This window comes from Lichenostomus cassidix, chromosome 21 (assembly GCF_008360975.1).
Source record: "Lichenostomus cassidix isolate B80296 chromosome 21, HeHo_3.0, whole genome shotgun sequence".
Taxonomy (NCBI): domain Eukaryota; kingdom Metazoa; phylum Chordata; class Aves; order Passeriformes; family Meliphagidae; genus Lichenostomus; species Lichenostomus cassidix.
The window spans coordinates 116,128-134,043 of record NC_139501.1 but is presented as its reverse complement, the minus strand read 5'-3'; the positions used below and the strand labels follow the sequence as shown (position 1 = coordinate 134,043).

General features: G+C 44.7%; 1 protein-coding gene across 3 annotated transcripts in view; it reads right to left on the bottom strand.

Annotated features, from left to right (window-relative positions):
- Positions 1 to 17,916, bottom strand: part of CASZ1 (castor zinc finger 1) — a 277,300-nt gene that overhangs the window by 191,557 nt on the left and 67,827 nt on the right. The window contains exon 1 of one of the 3 annotated variants that reach the window (XM_085079867.1): positions 3,513 to 3,682. The exons of 1 other annotated variant lie outside the window; for it this stretch is intronic. The gene's annotated coding sequence lies outside the window, so the exon portion shown is untranslated. Of the gene's footprint in view, positions 1 to 3,133; positions 3,278 to 3,512; positions 3,683 to 17,916 lie in introns of those variants that run through there. One more of the 3 variants, XM_085079868.1, reaches the window with a different exon arrangement.

Here is a 17,916-nt window from a genome sequence, read left to right as displayed (position 1 = left end):
GCAAGAATGACAATGTCATGTGTGTGGAAAGCTGACACTTGGATCTTTTAAAAAGAAATGAGGAAAAATAAGCTGTTGACTTCTTGGTTAAAGTATTTTCTTGTTCTAACTCATGTTCTTATGTCACTGGGCTAAAAAAAAGAGAGAGAGAGGGAGAGAGAGATATGACTTTCCTTGAATGATCTGTTTAACCTAAGCCAGAGGAAAAAAAAAGAAGTCATTAATTACTTATGTGAGCTATTGCTTCTGAAAGACAATAAACCTGCCTGGTCGCCATGGATATGACATATTTGCTCTGAAAACAACACAATAATTAGCAAAGGGGAAAGATACAAGGAGAATATGCAAACTCCTGAGTTTAAAGCCATAGTGTTTCCTTTTTTTCCCTCCCTCCTCTTTTTACTTGTCAGAGTCAATTCTGTTTGCAATTCAAATCAAACAAATAAACAGAATACTTAAAAAAAATTTAAAATTATCTACCACACATCAAATCACACGCACCCCCAAAAAACCACAAAAAAACCCCCAACCAAACAAGCAAAAAAAAAAGAAAAAGGAAAAAATTAACAATGAAAAAAAAATTTGTCTAATATGGAAAGATCATAAACCACTTGGTGTTCTCCATATGCATGTATGTATGCGCATATATATATATATATATATAATATAAATGTATATACACACACAAACATATATGAGTTATAAGGGTTACATGCACTATTTCCTCTAGGATTATTCTTTTATTTTTAGGATCAGTATAGAAACGTACCAAGAGGAAACACATATCTGTTTTAGGGAGTGGAAATATTTTGAAGATACACTAAAAGAAAGGGTTTTTTACTGTGTTAAACATGCATTGTATTGGTAGTATATTTTTCACAAACCTTTGAACTTTTCTCCAAAAGATGAGCAAAAACCGACAACTGGTGTGCACCGTGTGTCAACCTAATCAACACACTGGCTTACCAGGACTTCTCAAATTTTAAGCATAAAAACCAAAAATTCTTCTCTCACCTCAATTACTTTAGTTGTAAAGTCATATTACACTGAATCACATGCAATAATGCAATAGATAAGTTAAGAAATAATGAAAACTGAGTTATATGCACAGAGACTTCTTTGAAATAATTTATAAACGTTGCAGGGAAAAATGTTTTTTAGATTGCTCTCTCATTAAGATGAGACAAAGACTATTAAAACCTTCTCTAATGCGGTAGCTTTCTGGATTCTGACCTTCCACATTTAGAAACCAAGTAATAAAAACACTCTAACAAGCACTTTATCTTAGGAGATATTTGACTTTGAACTTATTTTAACTTTAAAAAGACTTGGAAGGTATAAAAATAACAATATAGTTGCCACAAGTTTCTGTTGTTGTTGTGTTTACAAAACTAAAAAAAAAAATCTTTAGAACAAAATAAGCTGATTAAGGAAACATCCTCTTAATTTAACTGTCTCTTTTTCTATTTTTTTTAACAATAGTTTTTAGCTGGACGCTTTGATCTTGAAAGGGTTCTGCTATCTTGTGTGATGAGGGGGGGAAAAAATGATCTGTTTTAAATGATGATGCAAAAAAAAAAAAAGGATCAAAGCCCTGACTTTCAGTTAGCCATAATAAGCTCTGTCTTGCACAAAGCTTCGACTTCAGGCTTTAATATATAAAATATACAGGAGCCCAATAAAAGCACTGAAAAGGTACAAAGTCTGAAAACAAAAGGGGACGCTGCTCCTTTAAACGTTTTAGTGCATATGGAGTTTGATTTCTGAAAGAGATCAGTTTAACATCTCCATAGAAACCAGCAACAGATTATCATCAACAGAATAAATAACTAGTCTAATAAATTAAACAGGAGGCATAAGATCTGGAAACTTGATTACTGAAGTTCAACAATATTCTCCCATAAACTCTTCTAAGCCACCTTTAGGGTAGCTAACAAGGTGGCAGCGACACACAGATAAAAGGTAGGTGGGAAGCAGGTAGGACTTCTGAAATGAGAAGTCCGAAACCTTCAGAAGAAATTATACCACGCTGACAGTCAGCAAATCAATAGAAATTTAGAAGAAATAAATTCATCAATGAAGTTTTGGGAGAGACAGCTACTCTTCCAGGGAGCGGACTGCCAGGACCCGCTGTGCAGTGCAGCGCGGACAGGAGGGGGCACACAGAAGGTGGACGTGCAGCTCCTGAGAAGTTTCACCTTTCCAGCCCAAAAGAACAGGAGGGCTCGGGTCAATCGATCAAACCTGCCGTGATTCGGAGCAGCCTCCGGCCGCATCCCACCCCTCAAAGTTTGCCGCACAAGTTGCCCGCCGCGCAGCCAGGCGCCCACGGCGCCGGCCCCGAGGCAAGCGGCAGCGCCAGCCCCGCGCCCGCTCGAGCCTCTTGACAGCTCGCTCGCCGCCCCGGGCCGCCGCCGAGCCCGCCTCTGCTCTGCGCCCCGGCCGCCCCTCGCTCCTCCTCTGCTCCCCGGGACTGGTGCTCCGCGGCCGGCGGCGCTCGGGGACTCGGCACGGCACCGCTCCTCGCCTTCCCCGTCCGCGCCCCGCGCCCCGCGCCCCCCCACCAGCCCGGTTATGAGTGACGGCTCGGACACCTGTTCCCCGTCCCCAGAGCCTCCAGCGCGGGCAGCCGCTCCCCCGGGAATCCCGGCCCGCGCCCCCCACCCGCCGCCACCCCGGGCGGCCGTCCCCCAGCCGCCACTGCCCCGCCGCGCACGGGGGAAAGGGGGAAAGGGGACGGGAAGGAGGCGGAGGGGGGAAACTTCCTGGCTCCGGATGGCAAATCAGCTGCACATTCTGCAAATACCACCGGGTAAAAATAACCTGCTGCTTCGCCCGGGGGGCCGGGCACCGGCTGCCCCGAGCCGCGCTCCCGGCCGCCGCGGCCCTTGCCTACCCCGTCCCTACCGGGCGGCTCCGGCCGTACCGCTGCGGGCACCAGGAGAAGCGCTATCGCCCACGGCCCGGTCACTTTGCAGAAAGTTCCCCGGCACGGCTCGCCCCGCCGCACCCGGCCCTGTCCGCCGAGCGCTCCAGCTGCCGCTCGCCCAACTTTGCTGCCGCCTATCCCCTCCCACCTCTCGGTACCTGGCTGGGACCCTCGAGCGGTGCGGTGCGGCGGGGCTGTGGTTACCTGCCCTCGGCGCGGAGCGGGAGCACGTGTTCCCCCGTCCCTTGCCCGGGCTCCTGCCAAAGTCTTGGAAATTGACGGGCGCCGCCGCGGCCGCGGCTCCACCGCCGAGCGGGTACGGCGCTACCCCGCCGCCGCCGGCCACCCGCCGCCGCGGCACCTCCCTCCTCCCGCGGGGCCGGACGGCCGCTGTTGCCCTCGCCGTCGGCCGGTGCCCGCCGAGGCTGCCCGCTGCCCGCGGAGGTGGGCGCTGCCCCGCGGGAACCGGCTCGGAGTGCGGAGCGCTGCCCACCTGCCGGGCAGCGCCGCCCGCCCGCGCAGCGCCCCGGCCCCGGGGCTGCCAGCGGCGGGGCCGGGGCCGGGGGGGAGCGGACGGGCTTACCTGCACTTGGGGCTGCTTTGGGTGACTTTCCAAGTCAAGGGAAATGTGTGTGTGTTTGGGATGGAGGCAGCAGCGCGCATGCGCCATCAAACTTGCCCTGATCCCGGATTTTTCCTCCTCGCGCTCCCCTTTGCTTTGATTATTGAATTTTCCTATTTCTAACAGGGGGCGGGCGTCGCGCAAAACCCGGCCTGGAGCCCGCCGCCGCCCGCCCCGGCCGGCCCGGGAAGGGGAAGGGGGGAGCAGCGGGAGGGAGCGGGCACGGAGCGGACTCGGTCTCCAGGCAGGCAGGCAGGGCAGGCAGGCAAGGGAGAGGCGCCTGCAAAACCCGGACCGGATCGCCCTCCCCTGGCAAGGGAAAAGGCGACAAAGTGTCCCTGTTTCCCAGCCCGCGCGGGCAGCTGCCTGTCCCCTACCCTGCCCCTGCAAGAACGGTTCCTCTTCCCCATCCGTCCTCCTTCCCACACAACTACTGTAAGTTTTACAAAATTTTCTATTTTGCAGCCTGCTGACCCCTGTTCACCTTATTTCCCTGAGACTAAACTCCACGGAGATGATGAAAACTAGGTTGTGCATACTGCTTTATTCTCCAGCTGGTTTTCCTAGGCATGATGTTGAGTTGCTGTTTTACAAACCTCTAAACTTAAGTACTTTTCTTTTGCTAATGTTCTTTGTCTGGATTTCACTCCAGTTCAGAACTATTGTCTTGGATCTACAACTGTACTACTTTTCAGTTTGGCAGCACTGGCTTTGCTGGCAGTTACACACAGGGCTAACTTTTCTGGGTCTGGATCCTAGAGAAAATGCCATGGAACAGACGTGCAAGCTATGAGCAGCCTTGTAGACTGCGCTGGTTGTGCAGAATGTCTTTTCAGGATCAGAGGCAAGAGTTTGCATGGCACCTGAATTTCCAACAGGCAGGCATCACATTTCTGTGTTAAACTACTTTCCCCAGCTCTACCTTTTCTTTCTCAGCTCTACTTTTATTTCACTGAGACAGTGAGTATAGATTACAGTTACATGTGCACATTTTGTGGTGGTGATTCCATAGAACCATCCCCAGAGACCTTCTCCTTCATCCCCTGGTTCCCTCTAGAGGAGCCAAGAGCCTGGGCTCACGGGCACCATGCACTCAGCACTGGGATTTGGAGGTACAGCTGCCAGCCTGCCCAGGCACTAGGTCTGTGGGATGGATCTGCCTCCATTGCAGGGCATGCAGGATTTGGGCCCTAGGCCGAAGCTAGGTAAACCTGTACACTCTTGGATAATTTTGCTCATTGGCAGCAGGGAGCTCTGCGTCAGCACACCCACACAGGGCCCTTACAGGAGCGTCTTGCTCTTCCCATGCGCTTCCCTGTCTGTGTCTGTCTCCACCTGTTGCCTCTTGTCCAGTGCTTACACCATCAGCTCTTTGGGGCAGAAACCATGGTTTTGCTCTGGATTTGTCAGTGCCTTGCACAATGTGGTGCAGCTCCATAACCACAACTCCTATGTGCTATTGCCACATGCATAAATAATAACAATAATTAATAATAATAGGCTAATTCCTCTCATTTTGATGTGACTACTCATGTGAGTAAAAGTGACTCACAGACATGAGCATTTGTGGGACCACTGCCAGCTCTTGAGCTTCTATTGTGAGTCTTCCAATATTTGGTGTTCTCTTTTGATCCCCAGCTCCTGGAATGACTTGTTTCTAGCACTTGTGTTTACACAAGGAAGCTTGGAAATGTGGCCTGGTGCTCCCAAAAGCCTCAGAAGCCAGAGAACAAATGGGAAACTTCCAAAGAAATGCATGTTTAATGGCTTTTGTGAAAATCCTGTGATTTGGCAGCTCAGGGAGGAGTGGAGTCTGACTCATGAATTTTGAGCAGACAAGTTTAGCAATATGCATTGAGTTAAATATTTAGGACCCTGTAAAGACTAGACTTCTACTAATCAGACCAAACTTATAGTGCAGAGACAGATTTTCTGAAAATACTGTTTAAAGTGCTTGTGTCTTTGCTGAATCTGGGTTTTTGTCTATTTGCATGTTTTCTGGGATTCGTCCTTCTGTAGTTATTTATTTTTACTTGTTCACAGAAGGAAAACAGGAAAATAGACATGAAAATAGAATTACTAAAGTAAGTAGGACTGTGAGTGTTATAATAATTGTGGCAAGTATTTATAAATTACTGAAAGTACAACTCCCAAACTTTTTCAATTTGTATGCTGGAGAGACACTGCCAGGTTAAAACCCATGTGCTTTTGAAAGTAAATGTCCCAACTTCTGGTACAAAAGTAAAAGAGAGCAGGTCCCAAACTATGAATTCTTGCTTATGAGGCATCCCTGAAGAATGAAGGGTTGGGAGAATAGGGCCCTTTAATTAAACCTGCATCGTTACTTGTAATTGCATTTACTTATTATTTTCTCTTGTTCACATTTTTGCATTTCTCTCATCTCGAGTGTTGAACGCAGACTGAATGGTCTTCCTTCTGCTGGGAAGTTTTCTAATTTTGGGGTGCTGTGGAGGTGGCCTAGTTAGGAGGAGCACTTGGGCACAGCCAAGAGTTTTTGAGGTGGTCCTGTTTATCACCATAGTTCTCTCCTGCCTGTGAGAGAGACACACATCTCCCTTGCATGTGGTGGGAGGCTTGGACACCCCATGAGCTGTGCCTCTGACAGCTTTGAGTCTCCTTCCTGAGCATAGCTCACTCAAAGCCCATTCAGCCCATCTGATGTTCACTACACGAGCCCCAGAGTGCACAGCTCCTCAGCCAGATAGAACTGTCTGAGGTAATGACACCTTACACAGCCCGTTCTAGATAGAAATTAGCAAATTGCAAATGATGCATACTTAACTATTTATGCAGCATCTTCCTGTCATCAACCCAAAGCAATTTTACTTCCGTGTTGAACAGTGGGTAAAAATGTTCTATGGATTTAACCATTGCAGGAGTTCCTTTTAAGTGGTGCAGTAATTTCTCTTCAGCTAATTTAGTGTTGTAATAAGGCACCACCCTCACAAGTCCTTTGTGTTCTTGTGTCAATACTGCCCCCAAACCAAAAGTGCTGGCATCTGCATCTGTCAGAAAAGTGGGTCTGAAACACAGAAAGACTAAGAAAGGAGCAATATGGCTATCAGCAGAGCAATATGGCCATCAGCAGGGCAATCTCAAAAGCTTTTTGCTAATTCTGAACATATGCAATTTCATTCAGATTTCCTCTAAAATGCGATTTGCTTTCTCAACAAGTCCATGCTATGGTTTAACAGCACTGGAAAATTCAACAATAAACCTCCTTGAACAGAATCTGACTGAGATGTACCTGGCGAGCCAGAATGCTTCAGTACAGTTTCAGTTTCGTTCTTGCCCATGGGAGTACCTTGCCCACAGCTCAGGATACAACTTGAACCAAATCACCTCTCTAGCTGGGACTGAAGATCCTTAACCAAATACCTCAAACGAATATGCCTCTCAGTTTTGCCCTTTTCTGTTTTAAGCATACAACACGACAGTGGAAAAAATCCAAAAGGAATCTTGGACATTACTCTCATTTCCTTTCCTCTTACGGTTTTCTCTGCCGGCATTTACTAAACCCGGGAGACTTTACACAGCGCTGGTTCCCATCTTCAGTACTTCTTGCTTGCCTGAACATTTAACAAACAGTTCAGTTGCACAAGATCATTGGCAGCTCAGATTCCACATGCTCCTGCATCTCCAAAGAGGTTTCGTCTATTTCCAGCCTTTCTTTAGCTACCACAGCATGTAGTGATGCCATTAGTGGCTGCCCTTGGGGAGAGGATGTCCTGCATACTGCAAACTTCGTGCCCATAAGACAATGGTTCTATTGAGCTATATATTTCAAATGAGTTTCCGTGGACTGATGCTGTAGGACACCTTTTATGCTATTTATCATTCAGCAATTAGCAATAATAGCATCCAAACTCATTATTAGGTTGTCTGCTGTCCACAACTTTTGGTTAAACCCGGAAATTTCTCTCTTAAGCCTGACTTCGTAAAATGTTCTCCCTTTGGCTCAGAGCCCTCATTTCCACCCTGGAGTGGGGTGGGTGCAGCTGTGTAGACATGCAGGATACAGTGAGTGTCTGTCACATCCCCTCTCTGGGCAGCAGAGAGATGTGAGGAGGTAGTACAAGCCCTACAGCACAGAAGGGAGCACAATATTTAGACTGATGAGAGGGCAGCTGTTGGTAAAGCATACAGGCTGTGTCTTTACTGCAGAGTAGAGCTTAATGTATTTTATTCACACCCAGCATATACCCCAGAAAACTCCATCTGGCTATGCTGTGCAAGTGCAGCCTGAGAGAACTATATACCCTTAAAAAATTACTCACACAAGAAAAATGATGCTAAAACAATATAAGAAGGGCATGGATTAAAATGCCATAAGCAGAGAAATACATACTGAGGGCTCTAACTTTGTCCTCAGGTCAACCTGAGGCTTTCAGTAAAGGGGAAGAGGAAGGACTGCAAAAGTCATTCCTGTAGCTCTGAGGCTCATGGCAATACTCACGCTGAGATGCCTTGTTCCCACCCGCTCAGAGCAGGTGACATGCTTTCCAGAGGCCTACATGCCACATTAATACCTCAAAGAAGCACTTAATATCTAGTAAATGAGGAGCTGGCTGAGGTCTAGGCTGACCAAACTACCAAACTGGACTGAACCTATCCCATGTGGACTACCCAAGAGCCATCAGGCACCAGGAGTGACATTTTCCAAACACAGTACAGACCAAGGTGCTGTCCAGGACCTCTCATCCTGCTTCACAGCTCACTGGAAGAATGAAGAAATCACTCACACATGCACTATAAAAATCCTGTGTATTTACTCAGTTTCGTAATGGAAAATTAGAGTAATTGCAGAGGAGGAGGAGGCATTTTTTCAGTTGCAAGTGCAATATTATCCACATTCATACTTTATCATTGGAGTGACACAAGAAATCAAGGAGTATCATGTGACGTTGTTTAAGTGCCTTTTTGTCACAGGCAACTATTTCTTTGCATGTGCCCATTGCAGAAGAAGAAATTGGTTGGATCCACACCGTACTGTGCTCCAAATCCTCCGCACAGAGGAGGCATTGCTTCACACTGACAGCAATGGGGCAACAATTATTTATATTGAAGAGGATCGGGACCTGCATTTCGAAAGGTCACACTTTTGCTTAGAAATACATACATTTAATATCAGTATGTAAGTATGTAATGAAAATATTGAAAAAAATTGTGGACCTTATTAAAGGCCTACAGACTGATACTGACTTTTGGATGGTATAAATGAGTGTGTACAAGAGTTTATTCAGCTCAGAATCTGTCCTTATCTGTTTTATTTGGCTCAAATCTATATAAAGGTTCAAGCAAAAGAGTTGGCACTTAACAAGAAACATCCTGCATTTAATCCCAGTTCTGTCCCAAAATTTCCCAGTGACTTCACTATTCCATGTGTCTGGGTAACATCCACTGGTTTGGGGCTTAGTCCTAAGGGAGACTACTAAAGGTAACAAATAAATGCAGGAGAAAAGAATAATAAATAATCAACAACAATAATAAAACTAGAATTCAAGTGTGAAGTATGTTTGTAATTGTCTGTGTTAGAAAATAATCAACTAAATAGCAATAAATAATAGAAATTTACATTATCAATTCATTTGTGCTGATACAGACCTTCAAGTTAGAGTTCATTATATTAATTTTCTAATTAATTAAGCACTACATCACCTGGCACCTACATAGATTTTATTACACTTTATGGATGGAAAACTTAAGCGTCTTGCCTAGGGACACAGTGAATTGGTGGCAGAGCTGGACACAGAACTGGAATATCCTCCATGGCTCTAAGTCTTTTTGCAGCATAAAGTTGGCCTGATTTTCTGACTAATTTACTTCAAGAGATGCAATTGCAAGTGCGGGGACTTCAATTTGGGTGCAAGATGGAGTTCCTTTGTTTGAGCTTAAATCAGTTCTTAATCATAACAAGCTAGTTATGTAAAGACAGTTTTAAAAATATCCTTATAGGTGTCTACAATTTGGACTATTGACTTAAAAACACACCTTTAGTTTAAATGCTGCAATTTTCCTAATAGGTCCCATGTCACAGCAGTTCTTGAGGTCCCTTCCATCCACAGTTCACCAGCAAATCTCTCCTGCTGAACTGAGATGTGCAGTTTTGAGTGTCTCCATCTAAACAGTGCAAATATTGGTAAGTTCCCTGAATTTGGTTAATGACAGAGTTGGTGCAATTTAGTTTGGCCTTTTGATAATGGCTTTAGATTCTTCAAAGTCATGGTTTGCAGCCAACTCTCAATTGCTTAAGGAGATGCTCTAAGTGTGAGGAGCTAAGTTAATTACCAGACAACAACCCTTCCACACTCCCTCTCCCAGGTATCACAGAACACTTCCATCAGGGAAAATTTACCGATGGACTTTTCTGAAACTGAGCCACTTCCATTTGATCACCTGCACCTATGTGATGGGCAAGAGGAAGTGACTTCATTATCTCTGCCTTGCTCAGTGTCTCCTGTGGTTATGTTGGCACTGGACATGGACGCAGGGAATCCTCAGACCTCTCCCTTTTCCAGCTTTGCACGCCAGCCTGGCAGGATGGCATGCGAGTTTCACAGTGGCCCAGTGAGATGGAGGCAAACCAAGAGCTGCATAAGGAATGCAGGAGAACTGCATGGGATAATGGGAAACATTATTTATAGTCTGAATGCAGAAAACCTCCCCTTCCTCCCCCCTCGCCAACAGAGAAACCCATGTCCAGTAATGACAAAGTCATTACCTTTTTATTATTTTTCAATAGAGTTCAGATGTAGCGTGTCTGTTCCTTACAGACTGTCCTGATGGTTCCGGTCTCCTGTCACGCTGGGAACACTCAGCTAAATGCACCAAGTGGGTGTGGAGTTACCAGCCCTGCTTTAGAAAATTTGGGCCTTACCCTCCCAGCAGCCTGTTATCTCACTTATTAAGGGAGAATTATAATGTTTCCCTTCCTCCCAAGAGGCGTTTGGGACTACAATAAAGGCCTTGTGAGAACTGCTGCAAGATCAAAGCAGGGATCCCATTGGAGAAGTTCAGCATAGTGCTGTCCCTGATAAGACATGGTTTTGGGGGCTTCTAATAGAAATTATGGGCTTTTCAAATTTTTTTTTCGAGCACAAATGTTATCCTTGAGAAAAATAATTTTTTGTGTGGAAATCCTAAAATTATGATTCTTAGATACTGAAAAGGCTGAAATGCTTTTAGATTTGATCTAAAGCTTTTCAAGCTTTCCATCCCAGTGTCCTGTGTCCCATGAGAAGTCCCTGTTCTGACATGCTTTTGCTCACTATTCCACCCTGATCATTGTCTGGAAAGCTTCCTCTTTCACCTGCTGCCCCTCCGTAACTCCAACACTCCTTTTTTTTCCTCACATTTAATGCCGTAGCATGCTCTGTCTTTGTTTTTACGCTTAGTAAATGTCCTTCCCTCACTTTGCATCTCCAACAAGACCCCTGTGTGTGGTTCTGATAACCCACGTAGCACCCATGTCTCTGGGATTTATTTTGAGATCCGCTGCTTGTTTATTTATTTCCCTTTTAGCACACCCAGCGAGGCCTGTATGGCAGGAGATGTGAAGGGAGGTGATTATGGGAGACTATTTCCCCTCGCTGCTCATTCATGACAAACAAAGAGCAGTGATTGATGATTAAAAATGCATTCTCTGGGCTTGTTTTCTTTTGTTTTACCATTATGGAGATATTATAAATACTGAATACTAATCAATCCAGACCTGGCGGGACCTCACAGACCTTCTACAATCTCAGGGCTTTGTTCTTCCTTATAACCTCTGCAGCTTTCTCCTCCCTCCTTTGTTTCTAAATTAAAGACCTCCATCCCAACCAAAAAGGATTAAGTTAACTTTGGATGAATTTGGACTGTCTGGGCTCTCACCTCTTGACAAATAGCCATACTCTCCTCTGAAAGAACAGTCTCTGTGCCAAGGCACCCTGGCATTTCTCTGCCCTTTTTTCGCTCTGCAGTGGGGTGGAAACAGAAATTAATTCCTCAGATCAAAGGAAAATTTATCTTATTTAGGAAGCCGAGAGTGCCACAAATTTGCTTTCAAAGTGGATACCTAGTGGGGAGGAGAGGAGATCAGGAAGTCTTCTCTAAAAAACTCTGATTATTGGTTGCAGTAAGGTTGCATTTCTCCCTGGGCATTTTTGTGCAAAAGCCAGAGTGCCACATCTGATTCTGCAACATTACACAATGTCCAGATAAACAGCAAACTCGGTGGCGCTTGCATTCTTTTATCTTTATTCAGTCAAATTAACTGCTTTCTCTTTCTCTTCCCACACCCCTGCCCTTGCCTCATTCTCCCTCAGTCGTGTAAAATACAGACACTCTGCACTGGCGTCTGCAAAAAATTGATCAAAATCATCTATCCCAATGGATTGAGATTTCTCTTCACTTTGGCCTAAACTGCTACTTTTCTCTAATCAGCTATTTCCTCTGAGATTTTTCCAGTGTTCTACTGAAGTCATTATTAAATCTCCCATACAACAAAGCTCTGACTGACTCTGGTGTGAACACAGTTAGGTTGAGGTTCAGCTTTTGCTGCAGTCCCCCAGAGAGCAGAGTGAGGTCCCTCTTCTGCTCCTGACAGCATATGGGCAGACCTGAGGTGCTGACAGGGACACCGGGACACCAGCGGTGTGTGACAGCAACCAGGACAAAGGTTTGGTTGCCTGTGTAGCTCAGATTACAGAAAATAAACTATAGTAGGCACTGACATACATTTTTCTTAATATGCTTAGAACCAGCCCAGGAATAGCTGAGTTCAGCTGGAACATATCAGGAAGGAGAAGGAAGAGAATCTGAGCTGGGCTAGCAAGAAATTTTAGTCTGAACCATATGGCAAGAAATTGCAGTATGTTCTTATCTTGAAGCCTGAGGATTTATTTTATGCACATAATTCCCTGATCATCTTGATGTAGCATCTCTTAGGAGGATGGTGTTACACTATCTAACCACCACTGCTGGAAGTTGACAATCTCTCTATCATCTGAAGTTTCTTAAATAATTTTAAATATATATCCGTCTTTATGAAATATCAAGGGCCTGATCCCATTGAAGTCTGGGGAAGGACTCTAATCAGTTAGAGTAGGCATTTGGATCAAGCCCATAGACACTCACTACTTTTCTCTTCAAGTATTGTATCTCTGCATCACATCTTTGCATGCTACTCTTCCATAGTGCACACAGGGTCTTCCTCTCCCTTTAAAATCTGTGAATTTTTTTTCTAAGAGGAAAACATTTCTCTGTAATCTGTGCTCAAACATGAAAATCACTGCTCACAAGTAACGGGGAGCCTAAAAAGCTGATTTTTAGCCAATACACTTTATCCCTCTGTTTCCAAATTTACCTCTTCCCCTCTGTCCAGAGCAGTGTGAAACCAACTCAAAGTGAAGGGGGCTTTGCAGCAGTAATGATAAGTAAATCTGCTTCAGACTTTTGAGTGTAGCCTTGAGTCCAGAAGTTGCCTTCAGTTGCAACGTAATTACCATCAGTTCACCGACAAATTCTGTTTTCAGACTTGTTTCGCCAGATTGAGCACACAGATTGATCGAAGCTGCTCTTTGGTAAGCCTCTGCAATGCAATGGTATCTTTACACAGTGGTCTGTTCAAAGGAAATATTGTTATTGCCATATTTTCAAACATACACACTTTCACCCAAAGAGCCTAACTCTTCTGGTGGTTTGTTTGAATGATACCACTTAGCATATGCTTGGCAGAGACAGAAATGCATGTGTATGCATGTCTGTATGTATATGTATGCACATGTCCTACAACCACCCACACCACTTACTAATCCATTGGCTGATGTATTTATGGCTAGTTTGCTTACAAACCACTGTCCTCTGAGGAGCTTGCAGCCACCTCCTTTAACCATGGCACAAGCTTGTCTCAACATCAAAACCTGCATTTCAGAAAGAGAGACTCTGTTTATAGCCTGGTTATGGCCATTGCTCTTTATGCACGTGTGAAGTCCAGACCAGACATGCTTTTTTGGCAATGCCACCTTTAAGGTGTGCTCTCCTTGCTGCCTGGTTCATGCACTACCCAGCCCATGTCTCTGCAGTCACAGTGAACCCCCAGAGGCATCAGGGGCAGGAGTACCCCTCTTCCCTCTCTCTTTAGCTGATGGCCTCTCTTCCTGCACTTCTTCAGAAGATTTTTCTCATATTCTAAACTCTCATGAAAGACAGGCCATGTTTGGGGTTACGTAGCATAGCAAAGCCAAATAGAATCATTCTGAAGCTGGATTAGAGAATGAGTCTGGAACATTTTCTCTAGAAAAATGAATCTAGAACCTAAAAGTGAAGAGACAAAAATATGGCCAGGTCCTGTGGTGGATTAATTTGCTCAGACTAGAACAGAGGCTGGGGCAATTCTCCAGTCCATGATATTAAAAAGGTCAGAGAGAAAATCACACCGGTCCTAGGAATAAATTAATTGGATTACAAAGTATGATGCCACTGGCCAGTACAATGCTGGTTAAAGATACCCAAGCTACTGCTGAATAAGTACAGCAAGCAGTGGATAATTATACCAGACAGATCACTGTACTAATAGAGCCGTACTCTTCTGATCTCAGCTACTCAGGTATCTCTTAAACTGTGAGGTGTACATATGTACTAAACACTGCAGCTGCCACTTTGACTGTTTTGTCGCTGTACTTCAACATCCTAATCTGTAAAATTCGAGGGGGGTAGGGGGGGCGGGGAAGATCACTGCTATATTCGGAAGGAGCTATGAGACTTATTTGATGTTTTTTAAGAGCCCTGAAACCTCAGAGAAGGGCAATTTATTGTTCTTCTTTTTCTGTGATCACACTATTCCCATTGGGATTGTTTATTTCTCAGCTCTGGGTTTCAATTTATTTATTTCTCATTGTGCTCTGGGTTTCCACACAGAGCAATTTCCCCTAGCAAAGGCTGAAGGGACTATTTTCCGTTTCTGGCTTCAACTTAACAAATGTACAGGCTGATAAATCCTCTTGTGAAAATCCTACAGGGTGAAGCAGACTGCAGATCAAAGGGAAGGGACATTTGTCCTCTAGTATGATACCAATACCAGCAGAACTTCCTCACCTTCATAAAATGATCCTTCATAAAAGCTCATGTCCCACCCTCCCACTCTCAGCTCCCACATCCAGACTTCTGACTTTGTCGCATATTTCTCCCACCCAGGTCTGACAGTGTAATCTGGCTCTATTGGCACAAAAAGTTCAATTTCCTTGTGAAAGACACCCCTAACAGCAGTAGGAAACAAGGAAGCAGAGAGAATAGTACTGGATCCCAGGCTGGCTGGTATGTGGAGCTGCAGGTATTTTGCAAGCTTGGGGGAAACCCCACCCAGCTCCATGTCCTAGTTCCACCTGGGAATGCCATGCAGAGAGCAGCCACCTCACTGCACTCTCAGGATACTCAGATCTGGGCAGACTTTGCTTGTCTCTGCTTTGGTCTGGTTCCAGGTAGCTCTCCTTCCTGCTCCAACATCACAGACATGCTGTACCTGAGATGCCTATGGAAGTGCAAAGGTCACTGCACCGCTGTGTGTAAGTGCAGAGCTTGTTCCAAGCAGCAGAGACACTCAGTGCACCCAAGGAACAGTTTCCATATGGTCTTCATGCAATGCGTTCAGTCCTGGGAGAAGATGAAAGCAGGCCCTCGGCAACCCCAGCTCAGTCTTGCTCCTTCTGTGTGCTGGAGTCATTACTATAAACACCTCAGGAATGGCCCCAGGCCCAGTCCCAAAGTCCTTGCTGTAATTCAGGTATCAGGCAAGGTACTAAAGTTGAATTCATAAAAAACTTGAGCAAAGGAATCAGGGTATAGCATTTGGATGTAAAAAGACTGGGCCATTTATATTGCCAAAGGCAGCAGGGTATTTAAAGTGGGTAGTGTCTCATGTCTTTATGTCCCTTTACTCTACTGCACATGGCAGCCACAGACTAAAAAAGTATCTAAGCACTTGCTTAACCAGAAGTACTGGAAAGGTCCCAAGTGGTATCAAAGAGTTTTGAGTAACTGTTGAACCATCTGCTTTCAGGGGTGTATCTCACATTCTTCAGATCTGAATCATGATTCACAAACCCAGATAATCCCTTCTGTGGATTTAGGGGAAAACTATGAATTTTGGTTCAATGCAAACTACACCTATTCTCTGTTATTTAACTGTTTCTCTCTGGCACCATTATGAAGTAATCTGAGCATCCACAATTGATTCATGTACTTGAAAAAGTAGATAGTAATGTCATGAAAACGTGTAGAAAAAGTTTGGAGATTGCCAGTACACTAAGGGTATGTACAGATTATCTCAAATGGCTGAATTATTACAGCTCATTGTTACCCTCTCCCCAGCTGAGACACAGGACCTGACCAGACTCCTGAGCAGTTGAAAAGTTAAAGAAAAATACATTTGTCATAAATGCCAGCATGGTTAAACCAGGCAAATTTTACTCTGGAACTTCACTGATAATTACTGTAGCAACTTTGCTGGTTACCTATTAAGCTAAGGTTTGACTTGAATCATACACTAATACCAATAAATTTGTTTTGGTGATATTGGAGACACATTGCTTTTCCGTGGACTGGAATAGTTTATTGGTTTTGATGGCTTGTATGATAAACGAGGTTATATAATAGTGCATATCAAACTATGCCCAGCAGACTTATAGCCAGATTTTAGTATCCTAACTTTAGTTGAAGAGCCCTAAATGTTAAACGTCAATCTCCCTAAGACTAAGCACACTTAGTTGATGAATGTGCAAACCAGAGCAAACTGGGGTAACTTCGTGTATGTAAATGGAAATCTAGTACAAACTTTGCCTCTTGTTATTAAAATTAAATTCTCTGATAACCAACAGTTAGGGCAAGCATCTCAAAACAAAATCAGTAATTTCAGGGGCTCAGTGGGAAAAATGGTCAGGAATCCCCTTAGACACTTTCATCAAAACACCCCTATGTGTGTAGCTAAAACAGAGTAAACAATTCAGGTGAAAAATAACAAGGAAAACTCTAGAAAGCTTAGGTGAGACCCAGCTGGTAATCAATGCAGAAGGGTGGGGAAGATAATTTATTGCTATAAAGTGGACTTCTGTTCCCTTACCTGTGAATGTTATCATCTTTGATAAGCCATATGCATGCATATTTTATATTTCTATGTTAAAAAGCAAAGTACAATCTTATAATGAAAAAAAAAGCCCAGTAAGTACAAGGCCAGGTTGCCCATGGAGGCAGGTGTGTGTGTTCATGAAACGCTCCTTCCTCCCTGCCCAAAGAGCCTTCCTTTATAGCATAGTCACGAAATGAAGTTACCATAAGCACGGCCTTCTAAAGTCACCAAAAAAGTTCAGCACCCCTTGCAGGATCAGTTTACACCATCTAATTTTTCTGTCTGACTAAGACATTAAGTCTTAGGAAACAATATCCTGTTCACGGACCATTTATCCATTCGACCAAGCTTTCTCCCTGTCCTCTCCTAGTTTACTTCTCAAATCTTTCTGTCCCCTTTCTGTTCCCTGTGTTTCCAATGTGCTCACTATTTTTCCCCAAAACCATTTCCCCTGAGCTTTTTCCAATATGAAGTTGAACACCTTCTTAGGCATCTGCAATTCTCTTTGGCTCAAATCCTGAGAGACCCATTCAGCTGATATTCCAGAAAATTCCTGTCATAGCCAGGCACATTGAGCTTCCAGCACACCTTGGGATCTGACCAGCAGAAAAAGTTCAGCTATCCCATCTGCAGGGAGGAGAGGAAATCAGCGGCCAGATTCCAGAGATAGGGATAAGCTCACTGTCCTTTGGTGATGAACACACAAAACCTCCACCACAACAGCGAGGAGCAGAAGTGCTCCACAAAATGCACGAATATGGACAATTCCCTGGGCGAAACGCACTAAATATTGTTTTCTGCTATACTCCTGCACTCATATAGCACTGAACAATTTCTGGGCACAGGATGGCCATTGCTGCTACCAGAGAGACAATAACCAAAACACTTAGGGTGAGGAAAAGGCAAGGAAAAGGATGCTAGTTTTAAAAGAGCATCGATTGTCTTTGTGGTGAGAAAACAGTATCATTAAGCGCCTGCAGCACCATACCAGTCTGCTGGGAAGCCTGGTGGGAATCAGGCTAGTTGCGCTCTCCAGGAAGTGGAGAAAACTGTGTGTGCTGCCCACACATCAGCACTGCCCACAGAGGGTAGCAGTGCCCAAAATATTTGAAGATGGGCAAAATTTAATCAACCCTAGCCACCAACAAGGGACGACTTTGATCCAGATACCTGTCCACTCCCCAAGTCTGAGCTCAGTTTATTCTCAAGAGGCCAGCTCGGGGAGGCTTCCTTCAGGAAATC